The sequence below is a fragment of the Mixophyes fleayi genome, chromosome 1 (assembly GCF_038048845.1).
Source record: "Mixophyes fleayi isolate aMixFle1 chromosome 1, aMixFle1.hap1, whole genome shotgun sequence".
Classification (NCBI taxonomy): domain Eukaryota; kingdom Metazoa; phylum Chordata; class Amphibia; order Anura; family Limnodynastidae; genus Mixophyes; species Mixophyes fleayi.
In genome coordinates, this window is record NC_134402.1 from 274271607 (window position 1) to 274281919 (window position 10313).

At 36.7% G+C, this 10313-nt stretch overlaps 1 non-coding gene across 1 annotated transcript; it reads left to right on the plus strand.

The window, feature by feature from the left end:
* Positions 1–9665: 9665 nt before the first annotated feature.
* LOC142137179 (U1 spliceosomal RNA) lies at positions 9666–9834 on the plus strand. Its single transcript, XR_012687839.1, has one exon. It is a non-coding gene; the product is annotated as a U1 spliceosomal RNA (small nuclear RNA).
* The last annotated feature ends 479 nt before the right edge of the window (positions 9835–10313 follow it).

A 10313-nucleotide genomic window follows, 5' to 3' on the forward strand; every position in this document is an offset into this window, starting at 1 on the left:
ACACTGCAGGTATATGTCTTTCCCAAAACAAAAGTAATTATGATTGAGTACGAACCTGATCAGCTGCAGGGTTGGCTCCGTGGCTAGACTGTTTTTTTGAAGGTAGTGTTGGCATGCGGCTATGCCATACTTGTAGGGTATGTTAGAGTACAGAGACTCCACATTCATAGTTGCCAGTATTGAGCCTTCTGGTAGTGGACCCAGGGCTGAAAGTTTGCAAAGAATGTCTGTGGTATCCTGGATATAGCTGGGTGTTCGTCTCACCAAGGGTTTTAGAACATTCTGTATCCAGTCAGAAATATTTTCTGTTAAGGTCCCAATACCAGAAATTATTGGTCTCCCTGGATTGCCTTCTTTATGTATTTTAGGTATCATGTAGAAGGTACCCATTTTGGGATTGTCAGGTATAAGATCCAGTAGAGAGAATGATTCAGGGTTCAAACCATTTATGATCTTTTATAAGTTCTTCTGTGAATTGTTTGGTGGGTCTTCCATAATCAGAGTGTAGTATTTTTATCTGAGAGCTGTCTGTGTGCTTCCTGAATGTAATCTGATGTGTTCATAATTACTACTGCTCCTCCTTTACTTTTTTCTGAAACAGTCTATATAGTGATCCATAGTTTGGTTGTGTCCCAGCTGTGGGGTCCAGTTTGTCCTTTATTTCTTTCTAGGATTTTATTGCTGTACATCAGTTTGTGACATGATATCTGTTTTGTCATAAAGAATTCCTTTAGCCACAATCTTCAGAAGAATTCTTCCACATCACTGCAAAACTGAGCCGTGCGAGTGGCTTTGTGGGACAGAATGTAAGTCCTCTGGATAAAACACTCTTTTCCACTGCGTTTGGCTCATATTGTGAGAGGTTCACAACAGATGACGATGTATCCAAATTGTTATGTGAATTTTGCTTTTTGTCTGGCACATTGAGACCAGCTTTCATTCTTAGTCTGTTGAGTTTCTTTTCCTTATTGGTTATTAGGTGATGTTGTAATTTATAAAATAAATCACGTAGTACTTTTCTGGTTGGATATGACACAGGTCCCTGTATTGTGGTATTTAGGGAACTAATCTTGTCTTGGATAGTTCTCCTCTTGTTATAGAAAAGTCCAAAAAGGTGATTTCACAGTCGTTCAGATGATCTGTAGCAAAGTTTTTGTGAGAAGTGAGTATTGTAGGTGTGTCGAGTTGGATTCCTGATCAGGAGGCCTTTGGGAATTCTCTTTTTTGCATCTGGATAGGAAGAAGATGTCGCTGTTCAGTTGTGCCAGTTTCTTCAGTAGGTTTTTAACATCCATCTGTGTTCGGTACATTGGGGTATCTTCCATTATCAAAATGTAGCAAAAAATAATTTTATTATTATTATTATTATTATTGCAGTACCGTGTCAGCCAGAAAAATCTATGTGATGTTAAATGCTTTTGTGTCAAAAAAGACAAAAGTATTATAGAAGTGAGACCTTTATTGGTTAACCAAAAAAAAAAAATGATTATATTTGCTAGCTTTCAGAGCACAGAGGCCCCTTCATCAGGCAAGTTTACAAATTAGTGACTGAGTTTACAAATGAATGAAACAGAGAAATAGAGAGGAGAACACTCTAAAATATATGGTTTTACTTACATACATAACTCAACAACCAATTTTCTAGGAATATTAAGTAATACTGAGAGATCTGATATACAACTATTTCAGCCTACAATAATGTACAGTCATAACGTATTATTCTCATATAAATCCTACTCCAATATTCAGATGGCTTATTTTTGTATATCTTGGACCTCTTTATTTCGCACATACATTCCTCTTTGATTTGTTTTCACTTTCCGTATGCCCTCCTAATATTTTCTACTGAAGCGCCAGGATTTGTCTATTAAATTAATACTGTAAACTGCATCACTTTCTAACACTATCTCACCCACAGCAGCGCAACAAGGTGTATTCAACGAATGCAGCACTATCAGTTTTCATTATAAACTATCAAAAAAAAAAGAGGTGATAATAAAATATCCTTAAAATATACCTAGATGTTGCAGCTGCAGCTCCTTCTTCCTACAGCGGCGGCAGTTACATCAGTGTGACGTCAGGTCACGCCATCACTCACTAACAGGGAGAAGGGAGAATCACATGATTGCGGGCATGGAGAAATCATTCCCTTGCAATCGCATTCAGCTACATGGCTGTCACAGTGACAGCCAGGCTGAAGGTAGCAGCGGAGACGCCAGGACTGGAGGACAGCGGTCACCATGGTAAGTGTGTGCCGCCAGGGCCCCCTGGTGAGCACAGGCCTGATCATACTTACCTACTTTTGACACCAGCCGTCAGGGAGGGGGTCCGTCGAGGGGGCGTGGCCACACACGATGCACCGTTAGGCCCCACCCCTGTCAATCTTAGGAGATTCTGGCCAATCGTAGCAGGGGCAGGGCCACAATGCCACTGTTAGCCCTGCCCCCACCATTTACAACAACGGGGAGATGCTGGATTCAGGATTTTAGCCTACTCTCTCGGGAGTCCGGAAGAACTCCCAAAAATTTGTGAGTCTCCCGGACATTCTGGGAGAGTAGGCAACTATGGGCCCGATAAAAGAGTACCCCCTGTACCCCACTGATGTGGGCCCTGCTTGTAGGTGGGAGTGAGAGGGGGATACCAGAGATGAAACAAGGAACAGGTCAGAGGTTGATCTAAGAGGGCAGGAGAGAAAGTATTTTGATATAAAATTCGAGATGTATGAAGTTGTGTTGTTGTTGAAGGCTTTGTAGGTAAGGGTGAGTAATTAGAATTAGATTATAAAGGAGACAGGGAGTCAGTGTGGGGATTTGCAAAGTGGTGCAACAGATGGGGAGCATGGATATATGGGTGACGTGAATGCCAGAAAGCAGGAGGTTGCAGTAGCCAAAACGGAAGATGATGAGAGAAGAGATAAGAGTTTTGGTAGCATGTTGAATAAGAAAAGGGTGTATCCTGGCAATGTTTTTAAGGTGGACTCGACAGGACTGGGAGAGATTTATAGAGAGAACAAAGAAAAAAGAAAATGTGTATATATTGGGCTCTCAAAGTCTTAATTTATTTTCACTACAATAAGTAAAATATGCATTACGCTTTATTGATATTCATTAAAAATGGATAATAATTATGTCTCATCCCCATGTAATTCTGTAGTAGCAAAATATAAAGAAAGATTTTTGAAAATACTATTTAATGTACGTGTATAATTTCCTGTTAAAGTGGTAGCTTTGCTACCAAACCACCTCACTGTTCATTTAAATACAGGCATTTATTGTTTAATCTTCAGTGACCATCATTCCACCTTAAAATAAAGATATTCATCAGCTGAGTGTGTGTTTTTATCATTATTGTTAATTATTACCGTAAGAAGTACACTCATGTGGGATTTAACAAGCCTTTACATCCACACTGTTGTTATTCCCCTCAGAACGTAAAGGATTTTAAACCCTAATTAGTATGGTTAAAAGTATTTATAGTATGAAGGGATAGTGCTGGTACTTGCATTCATATATTATCTATATGCTGCAGTTTACTCATATTCCATTGGGCGTAAGATTTGTCTAGGCTTAATAAATTATGATTCATATATGAACGTTCTTTCTGGATTAAGAGCCACTGCTATGAAGCTGCTTGCCTGCCTGATTCATAATATTTTTTACAGCCTATTATATTGTGGTTTTGTGGTCTAATCATATAGGATATATCTTAGTGGAAAATTAGTTCCCAGTGTTGTTGTTAAGGAATAAACCACAACTACTGATTATTATATATCTAATAGATGTATCAGTAATGTTTTCACTGAGCTCTGTCCCAATAATGAGACTGCAGCTGATCGTAACTAACCAATCTATTTCAGGACGACATAAATTGTTAAAGTGGATGCCTACATAAGCCCAACCTAAAGAACACACATGCTATTGCAATCTTTAACACTGTGGTTGAATAATCATATATCCCCCAAGATTACCGATAAAATAACCGGCTTAACAGAGGGTAAGTATATTAAGTTTTTTTTTATATTTATGAGCAAGCAGAGCCTGAGAGTGCTTATAGTGTAATACTTTTCAACACCATGTAACATCAAGCAATTAATAAGAAAACTGTGTACATTAAAATGTGTAAATCAAACTTATCTTTAATGATTTCTTGAAAAGATTGTCAGGTCTGCTTGAATTTAATCCCACACACCTCTGACAAAGTTGTTTATTGAAACGCATGGGGTGACTTCCTGCACACTGTCTTTTTCTCATCTTTAATTTGGCTGGAATATTTACCTGTAAACCTTCTGTGAAGTCATATCCTGTCTGGAGCGGTGTGCTGCTCTACATAGGATGGTGTACAGCGCATCACAAGTGTTCAGATAAGCAATTATAATTTTTAACATTGTAGGGCTTTTAATCCACCTGTGCAATAAATCCATTTTTACAAGTCTCTATGTGTGGCCACTTTGTGTGACTTGTTATTTTCTGCCCAGGTCATTCACTGTTGGTGATGGTGTTGTGGACTTAAATAATTCAAGTAAACCTGATAATATTGTCAAGGAATCACTACATATAAGAGTGATTTACACTTTTTAATTGTACACATTACTCATATATATATATATATGTATATATATATATATATATATATAAATATTTATATGAGACAGACAAATATATCTAATACAAATATATCTAATACACTCCCTCTCAGTGAAGAAATGTTTTATGTGGAGAACTTGTCACGGCCGTCTGTTTTTCTTAATGCAATTTGGGACCTTTGGGTCTTGCTGAAAAAGGGGTGTAACAGAAAGTGAAGGCCTTGAAAACACGCTATTAAATCCCCTATCTATAAAATGGTATATATTTTTCCTAATTGTAAAAAAAATATTTCTCAGAAATACCACCATTCAAAGGCACTTAAGTGTCACTATTGCTTTCTTACAAAACGAACCCCTAGTCTTAAAATGCCCTATACTCTATTGGTCTGGACTATTCCGAATTTGTCATTGTTTTAATTATTTTATTCTGAAACGTGGCATTTGGCACCCAGAGACAACTCTCCATTTACATGCCAAATTCAGCTCTGTAACCTAATACTTAAGATATAGCTCCTCAAACATCATGCCTGCTCTCATAAAATTAACATCGCAGAATGCAATTTATTAGGGTCAGCCTTAATATAAGGGCACCTCTTAAATGATTAGGGGAACAGCCAGTGCAGTGCTTTGAAGGAAGCTTAAATAGATGGGTTTGAGCTGTGTGTAGTGAGACTTGTGCTAACAAGTGTCCAGTGTCCAGTTAGTGAACTAACGGTCAAGCAAGCATTAGGGATGCATGGACTTGTAAATATTGTTTGGTGTGATTTCTAGTTTGCTGGGATTAATGAAGAGGCTTTATTATCCATCCTGACAAGAGAATAAATGGCAAAGTGTTTCAACAAAGCTGTGTGAGGAGCATTGGTTTGATATGTTTTTCACACTATGAATACATATATTGTGGCAAGAGCACACTTTTGGGGAAACACACACAAATAACTTATTGCCTTTTTATTTTGCTTTAATGTCAGGATGGTAAAGTATTTGACACCATAAAGATTCCACACAGTTTCTTGAAACACTAAATACACAGAGCCCAGCTCCCTAGCCACCAGACAGTTTTTTTTTTTTTGTTTTGTTTTTTGTTTTCTTTTTTATTAAGTATCAGTCACCCTGAACAGAGCTTAAAACAGGTTTTTATACATGACACTCCTCCCACAGCCTTAGCTTGATGGTCAGATGACAGTCCCACCTTCCCGTTTAAAAGGAGCTCTCAACAACTGCTCTGTCTTCAAAAAACACTTCCAAACTTTGTAAGTTAAATCAGACTTAATACTATTATTTTGTCATACATATGTCCTCCTTGCAGACTTTCTCTGCAGATTACCAGCTAAATATATTCCTTTATATATATATATATATATATATATATATATATATACATACACATTGCATCTTTTAATTAGCATTTTGTCATAGGCAAGTGACATGCACCTGCTGTAAGTTGGCTAGCAGATATTGAATTGACACACTATACTACAATACCATTATTTAGTCATATCTTGTTGGTAGGTTACATAGTTATTCAGAAATAATAGGTATTATTTATAGGAAGGGGATAACATATTTCAGCTGCTTCAATATATATATGTAATATATACAGAGGAAAATACTTACATAAGCGTAATGTGTGGGCTAATTATCCTAGTATATGATATAACCTATATTCCCTATGTTTGACATAGCACATGCTTAGTGGAGAATTCAGATTAGAGTATAAATAAATTAATAATGGTATAATGGAAATAAATAGCTTATTTAATGTCTAAGGAGAAGCTTTGATAAGTGATAATTATTTTTCTCTTCCATCTTCTGTTCAATACTGAATAAATAAAATGAATATTAATAATAAAAAATGTCTCACAATAAATTAGAAATGTAATAGCCAAATATATTTAAATTATGTAAACTCAAGAGAAGAGTTTGTGCTTAAAGCAGAATTGTTTCTGAATTATCCATAGGGAGCAGAGTCTACTAGCATATCTTAACTTTTCACTTTTATTCACATTTTCATTTCTTTAGCACACAATAAGTTTTTAATATTTTCCATTGACACATACACCATAATGACATATGAATTCCCTGTCTTTTTAAATTGACTGAATAAAGATTTAAATTAAGGAAGGTATTTTTAATATATTTCTGTGATAGATATGAATTTATCGTCGAGAGTGCCTTATTAAGGGAATGATTTTCCTTTCTATATTTGATGTAGCTTTATTTCTAACTTCAATTAATCATTCAGGAGAGTGACAGGACATAGAAATTTATATATATATATATATATATATATATATATATATATATTAATATCTATGGCAGAGCGCTATCTGTTTCACATACACCAGTGTTTCAAAATTAGATATAAGTAAATAATATTATACTCATATTCAATATATTGATAAGATGTTCTTCAATACATTTATCAGTGGTGAAATCGAAACATGAAAAAGAAAAATTATTTTGGAAATAATAGTGTGATAGATTTCCAACATAATTTTTGTTTTTCATGTTTAGATTTTACCACTGAAAAATGTATTGAAGAACATCTTATCAAGATATCGAATATAAGTATAATTTTATTTACCTATTTCTAAAACACTGGTGTATGTGAAACAAATAGCTTTCTTACTCTCAATATATATATTTTTGGTTTGTTTATTTTTCTAAACTTATGTATAGTTGGTTTGAGAGAGTTTTGAGCTGAAATCGTGTGTGAAGCACTCTAAAATAATCTCTTCATTTTCTCTTATTGGGACATAGAAATTGGGACATAGAAATTGTTTTTATTACATGTGGCACTATTGTGTTTTTGTGTATTTTTTATATTGGGCAAAATCACACTTGCCAACTCTCCCGGAATGTCAGGGAGACTCCCGCATCTCGGGTGAGTCTCATGGACTCCCGGGAGAGTATGACAATCTCCCGCATTGGGCAGAATTTGGTCCAAATCGACACGATTCACCGGGAATCGCAGCGTTTTTCGTCAACTATATTGCTCGTCAAAATTAAATATCTGATATTTTATATACATTTGACTCAGCAAAATGATTAATTCTCTGCTGCAATCAATCTGCCCAAATTCCCCCATCTGTCAGTGTAATGTATGCTCCTCCACACACACTTTAACCTTGCCCCACCAATGCATGCTTTGGTGGAAATTTTGGTGCACCTGCAAATCAAGATGCACAGTGCCACTGAAGAGGATGTTCTGCTGTGCCTGAGGCAGGATTTGTAGAAAACCATTGCTACCAATCCAACATTTGATTACATTGTCTAACTTGTTCTAAACAGATAAAAGCTGATTGGTTGCTATGGTTTAGTGTATATGCTAAATCTAAACGCAATGATACTAAATGGGACCTTAAATATATTTTACATGACTACATTTTCTTAAAAACGTTAAGATATTTGTAAAAACAGACTTCCAAATTGAAAGTGTATTGCAGTAATTGTTATTTAAAATTGAGCACAACAGATGAAAAAAAAACTATATTAACATTTGAAACCCAGAATAGAATATATTGCAATTAAATGTTTTTTGTTTGAATGCTATTCCACTTCATAAATAGACTGAAAAGAGAAGGATAAATTTAGGAAGGAATTTATCACAATTCCCAGGAAGATAAAGAAGCAATGTAAATTGAATGCTTCTCTACTGAACATTAAGTCCTTGGATAATATTCTAAAGAAAGTGTTCCCTTGACTATCAGTGTAACAAGTCTGAGGAGGAAAGCTGTACTATTTCTGAACTGCAACCTAAATCACAATGATAGTTTTACAACATAAATTGACTTGTATATTAAAATAAAAATGAAGCATACCTCATTCATAACCTTGTAATGATCCTAAGCTAAACATTTTATTTTTTTAACCCTATGTACCTCAGGAGTTTCATATGCCCGAATGCGTATACAGCCCTGGGGTTGTAAGTTTTTAAAAGCCCAGGCTTATCCTCTGATGGTAATATGGACATATATACAGTACCGGTAAGAATATCTTCTCTATATGAGGACTGTTATAGGATCCTATGTGTTCTGCCATAATAATGATACAATGCATTTGATTTTATTAACTAATCTCATTAATTATTGGGTAATAATTCTATTTGCGGCTTTTCTTCGCTAATTTAGTCACATTGAATAACACTCTCCTATGACACATCAGATGTACTTAAGAGGCATTGATTTACACAACCTATTTTAAACATTCCTGAGAGAAATAGATGGGGAAGAAGCCAGCCTTTGTAAAGTAGTTACTTAAGGTTAAACATTATATTTATCTATCTATCTATTTATATATATATATATATATATATACAGAATGTAAACACTGGCGCTCAAAACAGTATTGTATATATAGAGTAATATAGTTCAAACCCACATAAACACCTCTTCCACGTGAGGAGGCAGCCTTCCTACAAAACTCTGGCTGGTAAGGCCGGAAATACAAAATGGATAGGTGCAACTGAAGGATGGCGCACTGGTGATGTTTAGCAGACTTATGCTAAACAAGTTGGGAACAATTAGATGAGCATGAGGATCAAATACAGGTCTCTGGGTTGGTATCCAACAATCTATGTAATAGAACCAGTTCTTAAATCCAAATGCTAGACATGATGGATAACCAAATCAAACTCTAGTGTATAGAGAATTAACTCCAATGTCAGAAAAAGCATATGCAGTTACTGCTCAAATGGAGCTGGCTGGACCAGTGCAACACAGCCCACAGGTTCTCCAATTATATAGCAGCTAATGGACAGAGATAGATGAGCAGAGTAATACAGTTCACCAAATAACAGTGTAATAGGTGGAAGCGTACCAAAGGGTAATAAAAAAACAGCTTATCTGTATCGGGATTTCCAAAAGGGAATCACAGCTCTGTCTCATGTGTCAGGAACCGGTACGCCAGCGAGTGCAGTAAGCAGTACTTCTTGGTCTCGGGCAGCCTTCCCCATACAAACACAGCAATCAAACTCCAATCAACCGAGATAGTGAAGATAAAGGAGCCACATCTTCACTATCTCGGTTGATTGGAGTTTGATTGCGGTGTTTGTATGGGGACGGGGCAGGCTATAGCACTGGTGATACTTACCTGGCAGTGGAGATACCAAGATCTCAAAGGCAATTCTCCCAGGGGCGAGGCTCATCCATTGCACTCTGGATGTGCTGACCCCTGCCATTTTCCCAAATGCAAGAAATTCGACTGCATAATTTGTGGTAGTGATCACATCTCGGCCTTTTGGCTAAGATCAAGTGAGTTTCTGTTCAAGTAAGGGTACCAGAGCACCTCTGACAAGATATTGGAAAGCTTGGTCTGACGCCAGGGACCGGATAAGTGGCGTTGAAAGTCTGGGACTAATGTGCCCCCAGAGTGGTGACATGGGAGTGCAATAAATCACTGTTGTTACACATTAAAATGGTGATTTTGTTGGCACTCAGCACATTATACCACTTTCATTTTACGCACTCGCATTTTTTTGCCCCGGCCTTGTGAGGGCGGGAAAATCTTTATAATAGCCTAGCCAACTTTGTTTGTCACTTTCACTTTTTTGTTTCTTTTCACATATTTTAGGGGTGCGGTTACGCCCTTATGGGCTCCATCCTCAACGATCTAGGGGGGTCTGTGTGGTTCTCAAGTTCCATCCCCCCAGAACCCCATTGTTGCTCACCCTTCCGGGGATGGGCCAGTTGTCATGCCCTGGATGTAACTTCGGCAGATCCCAGGGACAAAA